The 17,072-nt window shown below is 39.8% G+C and overlaps 2 long non-coding RNA genes across 3 annotated transcripts; both read left to right on the top strand.

Moving 5' to 3' along the window:
- The first annotated feature begins 1,431 nt into the window (after positions 1-1,431).
- Positions 1,432-7,137, top strand: LOC110003141 (uncharacterized). Of its 2 annotated transcripts, XR_010664656.1 has the most exons (4): positions 1,432-1,641; positions 1,758-2,390; positions 2,507-5,004; positions 6,999-7,137. It is a non-coding gene; the product is annotated as an uncharacterized lncRNA (long non-coding RNA). The 2 variants fall into 2 exon arrangements; XR_002278885.3 differs by lacking the exon at positions 6,999-7,137 and having other exon boundaries at positions 2,507-5,760.
- Positions 7,138-7,362: 225 nt separating this feature from the next.
- LOC114921839 (uncharacterized) lies at positions 7,363-9,464 on the top strand. The gene is made up of 2 exons (XR_010664658.1): positions 7,363-7,634; positions 7,785-9,464. It is a non-coding gene; the product is annotated as an uncharacterized lncRNA (long non-coding RNA).
- Positions 9,465-17,072: the final 7,608 nt, after the last annotated feature.

Genomic DNA, 17,072 nt, shown 5'->3' with positions numbered 1-17,072 from the left:
TCAGAAGCCTGCAGCGCTGGTCATACACCCTGGAGAAAAAGTCCAGTTGACCTGCAACCACTCAAATAGTAACTTTGATATGATCCAGTGGTATAAACAGTCTAAAGGGAAACATGACATGGCTCTGCTTGGATATGTACGTTACTCTTCTGCAACTGTAGAAGATCAATTCAAAGGCTTGTATAATGTGAGTGGTGATGGTAAAAATCAGTCAAGTCTGATTCTCCTGAAGCTGAGTGGATCAGAGAGCGCCGTGTATTTCTGTGCTGCCAGTGAAGCACAGTGCTGCACAAACTCTCCGTCTTTAACAAAAACCAACACCACAGGAGACACCACCAGAACGACAAACAATAAACCACTTTGTGGATGACTCAATCAGACAGCTGGCCTGACATGAGGCAGATTTTATTCACACCCATAAGGGTGCACTGTTTCTCCGCAATGTTTTACAGGAGTGATCATTTAACCTGGGCAGCATGACTTTAATACACACGTCCACATTTTGTTAAAGATGATTGACAGACGTGTAACCAATAATCATTCAGCTGTTTCAGTAAGAACTTAAGAGAAAGTGAAGTGCTAAAATCTAGTAGAGTTCTGCATGGAGGGTCTGGGAACTACTGCCTACAAATAATAAAAAAATAAATCAAATAAAGGCCAGCAAATATATTTTTTTTCAATTTCTCAATTTCCTGATCTGATAAAATAACTTAAATCTGTTACTGATTAAAAATAATGCCTTCTTAATTAAATGTACTGTAATGTATGTGTATGGGACACAAAAACACCATTTTTTATTTTGGCCGGTGTATTTTATCATCTGCCTGCCACCTTGGCCGGTGAGTCAAAAAGTGATTTTCGGACCCTGCACCCAGGTATATTTCAGACTATTTTCCCACAAAATCACCACACACAAGCTGGGGATCAAACCCTCAACCTTTCTGTTGAAAGAAGATGACTCTACCAACTGAGCCACAGTCGTCCCACTGAGCCACAGCCGTCCTTGTAGTAATAGTAATAGTAGTAGCAAAGTAGCTGTCATGTTCTCTGCACTGTACTCGGATGTGCGGACGCGAACTCCACCCAGGTCTCTTTTATTTTGTAATTTAGTTCTCGCAGTATCTGACTAAGATGACTCAAAACAAGCCTCAAAGTCAGTAAAGTAGCTGTTGTGTTCTCTGTGTTGTTTTCCATTTTTTTCTCGAGTCCGCCTAGTCTTGTAAACTAAGCACACTTCATGATCACATAAAGCCATGCATGTGTTGTACTACGACGCTTGTTTAAGAGGTAACCATGCTTAGGCCCGGTTAGTCCTGGAGCAGTGTGAGTGCAGGTCAGCGGGGGACAGGGGGGAGGGGGAGGTGAGGGGAGTGGGGGTAATCGTGGGGGCCTTAGATTTGAGTGAGTCTGTTCCGGAGGTAGGTGTGTTCTTGTACTCCTCAGATGGTGTGCAGCAGTGAATGAGTTCAATGTTGAGAACAGGAGGTGATGACCCCACCCCCCTCAGTTTGCTGATACGAAGGCTTGCCTTCTACGGTATGAACTAAACTGAAGAGCGCCGTGGCAGAACCAGGAGTGACTGAACATTCAGAATGATGATCATTGTTTGCTGCATAACCTTGAACATTATGCTGGTTTCAGGTAATCTAATGAAAAGTCTGTGTGCAGATAGATTTAAAGACATGGCAGTTTTCTTGATAATCTGTCACACTCCTGTTCATGAGGACTAATTCTTTAATGGTTTGATCTTTCCACAGTTTCCTCTTCAAGTGACCAAGTCCACCAGACTCCAAGAGACATTTACAGTAAACCAGGAGAACCAGCCAGAATACAATGTTCACACCAGATTCAAAGCTATAACGTGATCCTCTGGTACAAGAAGTTAAACAAACAGATGCAGCTCCTGGGATATATGTTAACAACCAACTCATATCCAGAGAAAGACGTTAAAGTGAAGATGGAAGGGGACGCGAGTAAAGGAAAGAACTGCACGTTAATAATCGAGCGAGTCAATCAGAACAGCAGTGCGGTCTATTTCTGTGCAGCTAGTTTCCACAGTGCTGCATGTCACTGCTCAGCAGTACAAAAACCTCCTCTTCATCTCTACTGAACACCTGGATTTCCTTTCTGATAATGTGGTTTATTTTCAGCCTTTTTACTGAGCTGGTGTTGTGTGTCTGTGGTTGACATGATGCTAAGAGGAGGAGGATAAACTACGGCTCCGCCCACCTTATGACTACCTGTTCAGTTTGCTGAAAGGAGGTTTTATGACAAGAGGAGGCTGGAAAAAGTCACTGAGAGTATCATATAAGAAACATTATTACCAAACAGAAAAGGCAGCATGATCATCTTCTACCTGATCGTTCATTTGAACATGTTTCTGGTTTCAGGTAATCTAATGAAAAGTCTGTGTGCAGATAGATTTAAAGACATGGCAGTTTTCTTGATAATCTGTCACACTCCTGTTCATGAGGACTAATTCTTTAATGGTTTGATCTTTCCACAGTTTCCTCTTCAAGTGACCAAGTCCACCAGACTCCAAGAGACATTTACAGCAAACCAGGAGAACCAGCCAGAATACAATGTTCACACCAGATTCAAAGCTATGATCAAATCCTCTGGTACAAGAAGTCAAACGACAATCGGCTGCAGCTCCTGGGATATGTGTATTTCAAAAAAGGAACCCTAGAGGATGGAGCGAATGTAAAGTTGGAAGGGGGTGCTAATAAAGGAGAGAACTGCACATTAATAATCGAGCGAGTCAATCAGAGCAGCAGTGCGGTCTATTTCTGTGCAGCTAGTTTACACAGTGCTGCATGTCACTGCTCAGCAGTACAAAAACCTCCTCTTCATCTCTACTGAACACCTGGATTTTTATTTAAGTTCAACTTTAAAGACAGCTTACAGTATGCGTTAACATTTTTTTATTTTTCTTAAGACATTTGCAACATCCAACAAAAAAATAAATAAAAAAACAAGATAGAGAAAAAATTAATAAATAAATAAAAACAGGCAGAGAACAACAACAAAACACAAACGAGGTCACAGAGGAAGTATATATCGTATAGCTATAGAGGGGCGAAGAGAGGGTGTACTTAGGGAGGTATTATTTTTTGGTTACCTAGCTTGCACTGTCTGTCTTTGGAGTGTGGGGAATATCGGCACAGTCTTTATAATGTCTAAAATGTCTTTCCATATGTGTTGGTCTTCCTTGTATTCGTCAACCAGGCTAGAGTCTGCACCTTCCACTGAAACAGTCTCCAGAAATGTATGTAGCCATAGATCATGATTCAGTTTTCCTGTTTCTTTCCAGTGGCTAACAATCAGTCTCTTGGCCGTCATACATCCGGTTGTTATTATTTGCTTATTTTGTTTTGACCAAGTTCCTTGAGGTGCATAGTTAAGAAGACACATCACAGGCTCACAAGTCACATTTTTACCAATACTTTTACCAAGAGAAGCAGTAACCCCATCCCAGAACATTTTTATATAATCACAGGACCATAACATTTGGAAAAAGGTTCCCTTAAATTGATTACAATGCCAACACAGATCAGACTTAGATGAGTCCATCTTATTGAGTCGAACTGGCGTAAAGTATAGTCGATGTATACAATGATAATTAATCATCTTGTTTTTAACTGATTTGGAAACTGAGTGTTTTCCAAATATGTTCCCATGTCTCAGGATCCAGGGATTTACCTATATCTAACTCCCAGTTCCGTTGTGTTGTTCTCCAACAATCATCTAGTGATCTATTTAAAGGTTTGTACACCTTGGAAGCTATTTTCTCTCCTTCACTTATTGTTTTCTTTAGAGTTATTTCTGTCTCATTCATTTTGGGTATGGTTACCGCCTCTCCTAAGTGCCTAGACAGCTGAGACCTTATTTGCATGTATAACAGAAAGTCTTTATTCTCTATGCCATATGTGGTTTTCATCTCGTGAAACGTTTTCAGTTTTCTGCTATGCAAGGTTCTCAAGTCATCTAGTATAACAATTCCTTTAGCCTCCCAGTTGTCATTCCTCATAGGCCTACCACCCAGAGTAAACCCGTAGTTGTTCCAAATGGGAGCATTTGGGGATGTTTTTGCTGTAAAGCTCAAAGACTTCTGTAGAACTTTAGTGATGTCACAGGAAAACTGGATTAATGGATTGTCTATAATTCTACAGGAGGGGCTATACCAAAGGCCCTGCATAGATATTTTTACCTTTACTTGGTTTATGATTTCTTGTTCTATATTTTCCCATCTTGTTTTTCTTAAATCTGAGCCATAACCCCAGCTAAGAGGATAGCGTGAGTTGAAGGCAAGGTAATAATTGTATACATCTGGTAGTCCAAGACCACCTGACTTCATGTCAATATACAACTTCTTTCTGCTTACCCTTGGGGTCTTATCTCTCCAAATAAAATTATGGAAGAGTGTTGGGCCACACAGGCTTAAGACAGTGAAACAATGGACTTGGACCTGCACCTCTGTTTGAAGCCTCATTTGAGTTATTCACTGAGATCACAAAGAGGCCTAAAAGGACTCTTAATCCCAGAATCCCCTGCGGTACCTCACACCTACGCGTGAAGTAAGGGGGGGACCGGAAGACTTCCATTGTTCTTCCTCTTTCCACGCGCTGACTTCTAGTGCTCGGAGACACAAGCTCACCTCCTGTTTCTGCAACAATCTTCCTTAGTTTTAAGTTTTTTTGGCGCGCAGGTAATCCGCGGCCGGCAGTGTTCTAAATTCCGAGCTCGGATTGTCCAGTGAACGCATCTCAGTTTCTCGGAAAGCGTCAGACTATAACAGATTATCAGAAAGATAACGGTCTTATTCCGTCCTGCAACGAAAGGACATCAACGGACATCTTTCCACTCGACGGAGAACCAACGAAGCCGCTCTCGCCGTAAGGGACCCTCGCCGCCATCAGACGCCTCTGCACCAGGACGGACAGAAGATCTGCTCCATCGCCGGACTCTTTTCCTTTCACCAATCGCGGACAAAGCGATTCACAAGTGAGGCTTAATTAGGTCTGGGCAGAATTAGCTTTAGAGAGTGTTTTTAACAATTGTTGATTGAAGCAGAAACTGTAATTTTTATCTTTGTTGGACCTGCTTCCTGAGTTTTACCTGTTTAAAACTCTTGTTGTTGTTTCGGACCGCTGCGTCCTATATGTGTTTAGCGTAACAGCGTTATAACCAGGTATTACTCTTCTGATCAGAAAGGCCAGTGTAAGCTGTATTAACTTGAATTCAGCTATTGGTTTGTTTCTGTGAATGAAGGGAATTACTCCGAGTTGTGGCGCGGGATTCAGACAGTGATCCACAACTTCAGGCACGCATTTCTCTTTTATTCTCTTTTATCCTCTTTTATTTCCCCTTCTACGAACACACACACACACACACACAGAGATCTATACACTCGCGGCTATCCAGACGCCTCAGAGACACAGATCGTGTAGGGCCGAACTCGGTCTCTTTTAGACATTAAGGCCACATTTAGGTCTTTGTTAGGTGTGCGCCATCGGAAGGGCGACCACATGGGACGAAGTAATCTTCCCCCCCTCCCTCTCTCTTTCATCCACAGATACACACACACACACACACACACACACACACACACACACACACACACACACACCCCTTCCACAAGCCTTTGCTTGATAATGTTTGTTGCTTAGATTAGTTTATAATAGTTATTTGTTTAATTAAGTTCATTGATTTTGGATTGATGTTGCTTTGTTTAAATAAATTCTGTTATAATTTAAGAGAGCAGTTGTTTGTGGTTACTGGTGTATTTGCATTGTGATATAAGCTGGGTGTGAGGGCTTTGTGTATGGATTTCACGCCTTCAATTTATTAAATATAGTTACTAATTATTAATAATATTAGTAATTAAATAACTAATTTGAGACTGATTTGAGTGATATTTTGGTTATATTTACCTGAGTACAGGTTGGTGCCCCAAAACGAGATTAAACATAGTTTAATGATATTTTATTTATATTATTAATAATTAAATATAATTATTAAAGAATATAACCAAAGTTGACTTGATACAACCCCAACAAGAACTTACTTATTTCTTTAAAGAGTCCCCTATCTACAGAGAGTGGTAGCGCTGCAAAGAGGTAAGTTATTCTAGGTAACACATTCATTCTTAATGTGTCTATCCTTCCCCATATAGTCAGTGGCAGAGACTTCCATCTCTCTAAGTCATGTTTTATGTTGGTTATAAGATTTTTAAAGTTAAAAGACACATTCTCACTTATATCAGATTTAAGAGTTACCGTATTTTCCGCACTATAAGGCGCACTTAAAAGCCTTTAATTTTCTCAAAAAACGACAGTGCGCCTTATAATCCGGAGCGCCTTATATATGGATCAATTGGTTAATTGGTTGATCCATACTGGTTGTACACGGCGCTCAGCGACACTGACTCGGATAATGACATGTTGGATGCCGTACTCGCCCAACTGTTCAATTCGGACACTGAAGAAGAAGAATTCGAGGGATTCGTGGAGTGCAGTGCGGTCTATTTCTGTGCTGCTAGTTTCCACAGTGCTGCATGTCACTGCTCAGCAGTACAAAAACCTCCTCTTCATCTCTACTGAACACCTGGATTTCCTTTCTGATAATGTGGTTTATTTTCAGCCTTTTTACTGAGCTGGTGTTGTGTGTCTGTGGTTGACATGATGCTAAGAGGAGGAAGATAAACTACGGCTCCGCCCACCTTGTGACTACCTGTTAAGTTTGCTGAAAGGAGGTTTTATGACAAGAGGAGGCTGGAAAAAGTCACTGAGAGTATCATATAAGAAACATTATTACCAAACAGAAAAGGCAGCATGATCATCTTCTACCTGATCGTTCATTTGAACATGTTTCTGGTTTCAGGTAATCTAATGAAAAGTCTGTGTGCAGATAGATTTAAAGACATGGCAGTTTTCTTGATAATCTGTCACACTCCTGTTCATGAGGACTAATTCTTTAATGGTTTGATCTTTCCACAGTTTCCTCTTCAAGTGACCAAGTCCACCAGACTCCAAGAGACATTTACAGTAAACCAGGAGAACCAGCCAGAATACAATGTTCACACCAGATTCAAAGCTATGATCAAATCCTCTGGTACAAGAAGTCAAACGACAATCGGCTGCAGCTCCTGGGATATGTGTATTACAAGGCCGTAACCCTAGAGGATGGAGTGAATGTAAAGTTGGAAGGGGGTGCTAATAAAGGAGATAACTGCACGTTAATAATCGAGCGAGTCAATCAGAGCAGCAGTGCGGTCTATTTCTGTGCAGCTAGTTTCCACAGTGCTGCATGTCACTGCTCAGCAGTACAAAAACCTCCTCTTCATCTCTACTGAACACCTGGATTTCCTTTCTGATAATGTGGTTTATTTTCAGCCTTTTTACTGAGCTGGTGTTGTGTGTCTGTGGTTGACATGATGCTAATAGGAGGAGAATAAACTACGGCTCCGCCCACCTTATGACTACCTGTTCAGTTTGCTGAAAGGAGGTTTTATGACAAGAGGAGGCTGGAAAAAGTCACTGAGAGTATCATATAAGAAACATTATTACCAAACAGAAAAGGCAGCATGATCATCTTCTACCTAATCGTTCATTTGAACATGTTTCTGGTTTCAGGTAACGTCTTTGAAGGTTCAGTCAACATCACTTTATTGATTTATATTGTGCTGTATTGTAAAGTGCTGCTCCTTCAGTTCTAACTTTATGTTTGAGTTTGAACTCATTCTTATAAACTGTGTCTTGATTTTGGTCGATGTCTTTCCACAGGCTCCTCGAACCGTGACAAAGTCGACCAGACTCCACGGGACATTTTCATCAAACCGGACAAAGATGCCAAAATCAACTGTAAACACAAGATCGATAACTATAACCAGATCCTCTGGTACAAGCAGTCAAACAAACAGATGCAGCTCCTGGGATATATGTATTCAACCACCTCAAATACAGAGAAAGACGTTAAAGTGAAGATGGAAGGGGACGCGAGTAAAGGAGAGAACTGCACGTTAATAATCGAGCGAGTCAATCAGAGCAGCAGTGCGGTCTATTTCTGTGCTGCTAGTTTACACAGTGCTGCATGTCACTGCTCAGCAGTACAAAAACCTCCTCTTTCACATTTCTACATCTCAGCATTACAGCTCACAGCCCCCACTCACACCTGGAATGAGCCGTTAACCCCCCTCGGTCGACCCATTCATAAAGATCAGATATTATAAGAAGGGAAGGTTTGTCATGAGCAGCCAGACAAACTACACTCATCCTCCCACATCCTGTTATAAACAGGAAGTTACATTCAGTACTTCTAAATCGTCTCATCACACTAATAGGATTCCATTCCTTATAGTGAGTGATAGTGTAGCTGATGACCCAATCAAGGGTCCCTCAGAGTGGCTGCTTGATTCTGATTGGCTCGAGTAATATATATATTTATTTAATAAAATAAATTAGTAAATAGATTTCTATATGGATTTGAAAAGTCCATCATCTCTATCTTTGTCTATCTATCTCTGTCTGAATTCTCTATCCTCATTGGAGGAGGCCTGAGGTAAACCCACAGGCAGCTCCAGTCTTTAAAAGTAATCACCAGGCATTGCTTCCTCCTCTTCAAGTGTTGTCTGCCGACACCAGAGGATACCCTCTCCAACAAGATGGACTCCAGCATTCGAGACAAACCCTTTCCTCCTCTTGGCTTACATAGGAACTCAGCTCCTGCAACCTGAAGACCCTAGAGCAGTACTCTGGTCGAAGATCTGAATCCCGTTACCCTCCTCCTACATCTGCCACGAAGGAACCCTGCCTGAATCTGTTGATTTAACATTCAACAGAGTCACTATCTAACCAACTTTGCAACGATCACCAGGAGTTACCCCAAGTAAGAGCTTTGGTCTGGGCAGAAATAGTTTCAGAAATAGTTATGTTTCTTTTATAACCACTGATAATTATACATCATTGTTGACGAAACGTCACATTCTGTTTGTTATCTGTTGTAAGCTGCTGCATTTGTTTTATTGTAATGAACTGCTGTGTTCATCTATGTGTGTAATGCTATGCTAGTTTACCTTCAGTCAACGGCTTTCACAATCAGAAAGACCAGTGTACCCGCCGTTGAATCAAAGTCCGGCCACTGGCTTTCTGGTGTTTAAGTAACAGTTACTGAACTCAGCTCAGAGAGCTCAAACTATTTCAAAAGGTAGCCACACGGCTTCCTTTGTTGTCCACCATTTTGTCACCATGTGAAGAAGCCACATGGTGCATTGTCTCTCTCCACCATCTTGTTTTCTCTGTCTCTCTCTCTCTCTCATCTACATACACACACCTTTTCACCTCATTCACAAGTCTTGCTTAATAATGTTTGTTGCTTAGATTAGTTTATGATAGTTATTTGTTTGATTAAGTTCATTGATTTTGGATTGATGTGGCTTTGTTTAAATAAATTCTGTTATAATTTAAGAGAGCAGTTGTTTGTGGTTACTGGTGTGTTTACATTGTGATATAAGCTGGGTGTGAGGGCTTTGTGTATGGATTTCACACCTTCAATTTATTAAATATAGTTATTAATTATTAATAATATTAGTAATTAAGTAACTAATTTGAGACTGATTTTGGTTATATTTCCCTTCAGGGTGGTGCCCCAATACTGATTAAACATAGTTTAATTATATTTTATTTGTATTATTAATAATTAAATATAATTATTAAAGAATATAACCAAAGTTGACTTGATACAACCCCAACACCAAAAAAGGGCACATAACGCAGGGCTCGACATGATAAATGGCCCTCTGGCCCGGATGAATGATTGACAGAGTCCAGCTGATTGGACGTTCAGCTGGCGGCTTCACTGCTGTCACTCCTGCAGGCGCACTCACTACACTGGAGTTGTACACTCACACACAGATTTTAGCGCAGGTTTTCTCTACTAAAACACACGTTTGGTAAAACGGTTTTAAAACCATCAGATCCCGACAAAAGCCTATCTTACATCAGAATTCAAATTTAAAAAATCACCAGAAAAGTTGAGAGTGACAGCAGGGCATGACGAAAACAGAAGGGAGAAAAGTTTGAGCCACAGTGACAGACAGCTGGAGGAGCTGGAACACATTAAAGTTAAAGACAAGATCCTGGTAAAGTTATTCACAAAGCATCTTAGCCCTTAAGAGAGCTCCTAAAGTAAAGATCTAAGGATGACGAGTTTCTCACAGAGAAGAAAAAGAAGGAGAGATTCCAGATCTATCACAGCCTCATATTAATATCAGATTAAGTAGACTCTTACAGTTAGCAGCATGGTGAATAAACATGAGCACATAAATATACAAGAAAAATATTGCGTATAAGAAAAATACACAATATTTTTATAATTAGAGCTCAATTTATTTGATAAAAGTTGTAATTGACTTTTGCATCAGAATGGGTCAAGAGTAAATTGGTGACTGTTATTTTTCGAATCAAAAGTAATGTTCCTGGGCCAGTGGTTACAATGGTCGGGCCAGTGATATATATATCACTGAAATATATATATATATTTTTAGACAGTGGAGTTTCAGTTTTATAGACTACATTTATAAACTTTAATACGATAAATATCGAGTCATATCGAATATCGACATTAGGCAAAAAAATATCATGATATCAAATTTAGGCCATATCGCCCAGCACTAGGCATGATCAAATACAGGATCAGAGTGGATTCAGAACAAGAAACTTCACACACATGTTTTGAGGAGCTCTGAGACTTATTTAAACTGAAGAAAAGGAGGAGGAGGATATGTGACCTTTAACACAGGACAGAGAAGAAGAATCAAACTGGACCTCAAATATGACCACCTGATTCTTTTCAGTTTAATTTTCCTCTCAGAGCTTGAAACTTTAATCAAAACTCAAAAACATCAGCTGCATTTCAGCTACTTTCATATTGGTAAATGCATTTTTTAAGACTAGATGACAACAAGCAAACTATTTAATTTAAGATGGGGCGCCAGTAGCCTAGCGTTTGGTGCACACTATGTACAGAGGCTTAAGCCCTTGAGAGCAGGCAGTGCGGGTTCGAATCCAACCTGTGGCTCCTTTCCCCACGCTTTCTCTCTGTCCACTGTCCTATCTCTAAAATAGAGGCATAAAAAGCCCCCAAAAAATCCTTTAAAAAAGAAATGAATTGAGGGTTTAAAAAAGGAGAATAAGAAACTTGAGTACAAAGTTTGAACAGTTAATCTGTACTGTATTGCTTTTTTAAAAAGCTGACTAACAGACAGCATGCGAGCGTTGGATAGTGTTGGATATCGCGGGGCAGACGTCAGAGCTAAAACGGCGCGCTGCGTTGCTTTCAGGCTCTAAGCACGCTCCAGGAGTAAAGAGCGTGCTGGCCGGTGTGGCATGCTGTTAGGACGAGCTGTAAGAAGTAATGAGAATGAGAGAAGGTCTGTGGCTTCCTTTCATAATGACGGGGCGTGTTCTTTAGAGGAGGCGGAGATAGTCAACATTACAGTCTGAGGTTTTCTGTGACTAAAACAGAGAAGCAATAACCAGAGTGAACTGAAGAGCAGCATCATGATTACTTTCTTCTGTTTCACCTTCAGTGTTTTTCTCTTCTCAGGTAATCTAATGAAAAGTCTGTTTACATTTCTGTTCATCCATACAGCTGCAGCCTTTTACTGAGCATGACTGTGCGCTGTTGCTTTTCCCACAGGTTCGTCCCTCAGCCAAATAGTCGAGCAGAAGCCGACGCACATGTTCAGCAAACCGGGAGAAAAACCCCAAATCAACTGTAAACATGAAATCAAGGACTACAACCGAATGCTCTGGTACAAACAGTTAAAGAACAGACAGATGCAGTTCCTCGGATACATGAATGTTAAAGACGGCTATCCTGAAGATGGAGTTCATGTGAAGATTGAAGGGAGCGCACTGGAACGCCAGAACTGCACATTAACAATAGAAGCAGTGGAGCTGAGCAGTAGTGCGGTGTATTTCTGTGCTGCTAGTCTCCACAGTGCTTCATAACTTTGCTCCTCAATACAAAAACCTGCTGATACTGTTTTTATTTCATCTCAGCGCTGCACTCCACAGCCCCTTACAGCTGTACCACGACATACTAACCAATGTCGGCCTTTTTTTCTAATCCAGATCTGATATAACAGGAGGAGGTTTCGTATCAGCAGCAGTACTTCTGCGTTTGTTACACTTTCAGGATTTGTCATCATCTCTAAAATTCTCACACATTTCAGTCAAGAAAATTACAGAAATATAACCCTTTGTTTTTGTGGTGATTGGACATTTCTGTGTATTTTTCCTTGTTTGGTGCTTGTGTTTTTTTTCTTTCAGAGGCTGGGTGTGGCTTATTGGCTGCTGGAGCTCTCTGCAATCACTCACCTGTTCGTCATCTGTAATCACCGGCTGCAGCATTTATACCCTGGTTCAACTCTCCCAAGCTGCCTGATTATTTCCGCCTACACCATGGCAGATCGGCTTCTCAGTATCAGTAGACTTTTTTGTGCTTTGGTTACCTGTCACTAATTATCCCTTGTCTTCTTTTTTCCCCAGTACCTCCAACCATCGAGCTCCAGCGCCTCACCACCCAGCCTCTCATTCAAGCCTCACCAGCCTTCACCAGCCTCACTTCAATAAATACCCCTTACCCACCACCCTGTTTTCCGGTCTTGCTTTTGGGTCCACTTAAAAACCTTTAAGATCATAACAGTTTTAAATGAGATTTAAAGGCATGCCTGGTGTTAAACACGTTCCTTGAGCTTTCCATTCCAGCCAAATTAGTGGAAAGATTTTTTCTCAATGCAAAACAACAACCAACTTTCCATTAGCTTTGTCACCACCTGTGTTTTTGAGGGTGTCTTCACCTCTAAATACACATACAAGAATATTGTATAAACTGGTAACAGTGAAATAACTGCATGCACTGCCTTAATTGCACACATAAGTTGTCATGACTGAAAAGACGACACTTTCAGCAAAATTAAAACTGCTAACTGCTCACTCCCTTCTTATTCCTGACACCAGTAAGTGCTTTCTGCCACTGACCAGCTGTAACTGATGGCATGCAGATACCCTCTCTACAGCTTACCATTTTAAGAAGGTTTAATCATTTCAATGCTTGCAAATTACACCATGGAAACAAAAAACAAAAGTATAAATATAAAGCTAAATGAAATACAGCAGGGTCCTGAAAAAAAGGATTCAACCAACAGGTGGAGGCACAGCTCATTGTATACACACACACACACACACACACACACACACACACACACACACACACACACACACACACACACACACACACACAGTGTCTGGAAAAGGGCTGCAAACAAGGATTGTCCTTATCAGAGGCCCAAGTTCAATCAAGTATATATTTTGTGCACACAACATTATATCATGCCATTTTTTACTTTTTGGTACTTCAGGGGCTCCGTAGTTTTTAGTTCAGTAATGTTATAAATTATTCATACAAAAACATAACTACACATGCACGGATTAAAAAAAACACATATTAAAGGCTTTATATGTGATGTTTTGATCCAGCAGATGTCGCCCTTGAGCACCAGCATGAAACCAAAACAACTCGCGCTGCATTGTTGTGTTAGCATGCTAATGCTAGCGATCTTTATTATGCTGGTATCTTCACACTGCATGTAAATTTACCTGAAATGAGTGTGATCTAGAAACACAGTTAAGCAGTGAGTACAGTATGTTATTCTTCTTTTCTCTAGTCCCTCAATTAAACAACTTTTATACACGAGGGGAGGAGTCAGCCGGCCGTCCTGACGATGTAAACAAAGTGAAGATAGGACTCTGAAAACTCTGAAAACATCACAGACAGTGGGACTCGGGTGTTACACCCATTGTAGACAGTCATGACTCACAGAGTTATTTTAAGAGGATATACTTGATTTATATTATATTTAAGTGTGAAAAATCACATAGAAAGACTTTAACCAAAAAGTAGTTTACATAACCGGATACTGTTCACTATAGATACAAAAGGACAGCATCCAATTTAAAGGTGCACTATGGAGATCTGGTAATTTAAAAGTTGGAGAAGAACATTTTGTGCTATATTTTCTGAACTAGATACACAAACTTTACTCCAACAAAAAATTTGTCCCTGGAAGACTGTTTGGAGCTAAAAAATCAACTGGTAGAGTTTATGTTTCACTGTTGTTTAACTGTTGAAGTGACCATTAATGTAACGGTTTGGATCAACCGTTGAAGTGACCGTTAACTTTCAAAACAATGCAGCTAACCGTCCTAAACAGTTAGCTCTACCACAGCAGTTGTGTCAGACTATTCAGTTGCTGTAAAACTATGAGGGACAAAAAATGACTAAAGTGTAGATCAATAAATTCATTAATAAATAAATAAATGTTGGGAGAAATGCATACAATAATGTATAAATAAATAAATAATTAAATAAATGCATCCATAAATATATCAATAAATATATAAATGCTGAAAACAATACATCAATGAATAAATAATAAATACACTTTGTTAATGAAAAAGGCTATTTATATATTTTTACATGTATTTATTCATTTATTAGCGTATTTCTACAGTTAATTATGTATCAATGCATACATTTCCACATTAATTGAGTTATTAATTTATTTCCGTATTTTTACATTTACACATCTAGTTATTTCTGTGTCCAGGTCGTAAGAGGAAAAGTAAATTTGCTTCGACCAATCCTACTTCAGTAATGTTAGGACGGCCCACTTAATTTACATATTTACTTTTCCTTGTACAACATGGACACAGAAATACATAAATATATTTATTTATATATTATTATTATTATATTTGTTGATGCATTTATTTAATTATTTATTTATTTATACATTATTGTATGAATTTCTCCCAACATATATTCATTTATTTATACTTTAGTCATTTTTTGTCCCTCATACAAAATGTCCACCAATGTCAAAAGAAAATATTCAAGCAATTAACCAACTAGCTAATTAAAACTATAAAAAAAATAAAGGAGTAAGTAACAATTGTTCACTGTTAGCTAGTCCAACCTTAGCCGCATAACTGTTAGCAGTTAGCAACCAATATCTTAGCCAAATATAGCTTAGCCCAGGACACAACACGATTAAAAGAAGGCAATTTATTACCTTGGAGGGATGAAGGTACAAAATCTGGAAGACTGAACAATTTGAAAAAGTATCAAATAGGAAAAAGTCGGAAAATAAAACTAAACTCAAGAGGATTAGCATTCTTTGCTAACAGTTTGAGTGCGGTTACGTTAACTGGTGACTTTTAGCCAAATGCGACAGTTAAGCGTTATTATGCTAAAATACCCGCTAAAAATGTCTTAAATTAAAAGAACATTACTTGTTTACTAACCACCTCCAACATTTGTTGTATCTTCGACGCACACAGAAGCTTTAAGCTGTTTTACATTTCTTTCTCCCCAGCAACCGTTTGACAGGGCTCGACCTCCGAACTCCTACCGGTCAGTGTACCGTGTGGGCGGGGCATCCTTGTAAAAAGCCCGCCCTACTCAATGCCGACCAATCACAGTCCACAGAGACTCAGCAGCAGATATTCATCCAATCACCGCAGTAAGAGGTTAAAGTTAAACACACACAAACTGAAAGTGAAAACATCATCACAAATGTTAAAGAAGTATAACACAAAGAGGCAAAAATAATTTAATTAAATGACTTTAAAAACATTTTAATTATTTTCAATTCAACTGATATGAAGAAAAAAAACATGAAGACCTTTTATGGTTTTTCTACTCATAACATTAAAGAGTTTGATATATGAAAGGCATGGAGTCATGATGTTTGAAAGCATTTCTTTCTTCTTACACAGTGTTTAAAATATTTTTCAAATGAGTATAATGCCAAACTTTTATGGTTTTTGAATAAAAGTGCTGCAAAGAAAGCAGAGGCAAGCAGATTTTTTATTATCATCAAGATCAGCGATTATCAGAGGAGCTGAAGAGGAGGCGTGGTGGTGTGATGGAGATAATAAGAAAGTCTATGTTTGATGTGTCATCTGTTTGTCAGACATGAACAACATGACAATGCTCCTCCTAAATCTGAGTACAGACTGTAAAAGTCATTTGATCTGCAAATATGCATATATGCATATATATATATATAAAAAAAAAAAAAAATTCAAGGTTTTTTGGTACTTTTTATGCAAATATTTTCTAAATAGGACAGTGCACATAGTCAGAAATCAGGGAGAGAGAGTGAATGACATGCAGGAAATGAGCCACAGGTCGGATTCGAACCTATAGGCCACCCACTTGGAGGACCACAGCCCCTCGATAGGGCACGTACACTGATCACTAAGCTTCTGGCGCCCCCTATGAATTTACATTTAGTCATGGCTGTTGCACAGGTCTTAGTTTAAGTTGAGTTTCCAGGATGTGGCAGCTTTAATACACATTTGGACTTTTGCTGCTCAGTCTTACCATTCAAAGTTGATGTGACTTTTCTCTAACTGCTGTCTCTGTGATGAATTGATGCAAATATTGAATTCAAACTTTATCTCAACAATGACATTAACTGACTTTCTTCACAGGTAAAGTGGAGGGTGTTTCCCCTCTCGGGTTCTTACTGAAGGGACTGATGAGCTGACGACAACATGCACATATGATGCCAACTTATTCTCCAGGATGCTGTGGTACCAGCACAAACCAGGCAGCCGGTCTGTGATCCTTATTGGGAATCAGAGCCAGGTGTCTGTCCCATCTCAACTCCTCTGTTACCTTCAAAATCTGGTATTGGGACAACCACATGCAGAAGTGAGTGGATTGTTTTTATTTAGCAATTGTGACACCCCCAAGCTGCTCTTGGACCAAACCTGCAGAATTCACTTCCTCTCTGCTGACCCCTGTGCATCCTGTGCTTCAACACATCAAGGTAGAGTCAGACGGAGAGGACGTGGAGGACAAACCACTCATCAGTCACATCTGTCAGGGAGTGATCCTCTGTAAAAGTGTCTCCTGACAGTTTGTGTGAAGAGGTGTGACCAGCAGAGGCGTCCCTCCCTCTGAGCACTGATAATCTAACAAACATCAGTTTCCTCTCT

The sequence above is a fragment of the Labrus bergylta genome, chromosome 18 (assembly GCF_963930695.1).
Source record: "Labrus bergylta chromosome 18, fLabBer1.1, whole genome shotgun sequence".
NCBI lineage: Eukaryota > Metazoa > Chordata > Actinopteri > Labriformes > Labridae > Labrus > Labrus bergylta.
This window is presented reverse-complemented; position numbering and strand designations above follow the sequence as displayed.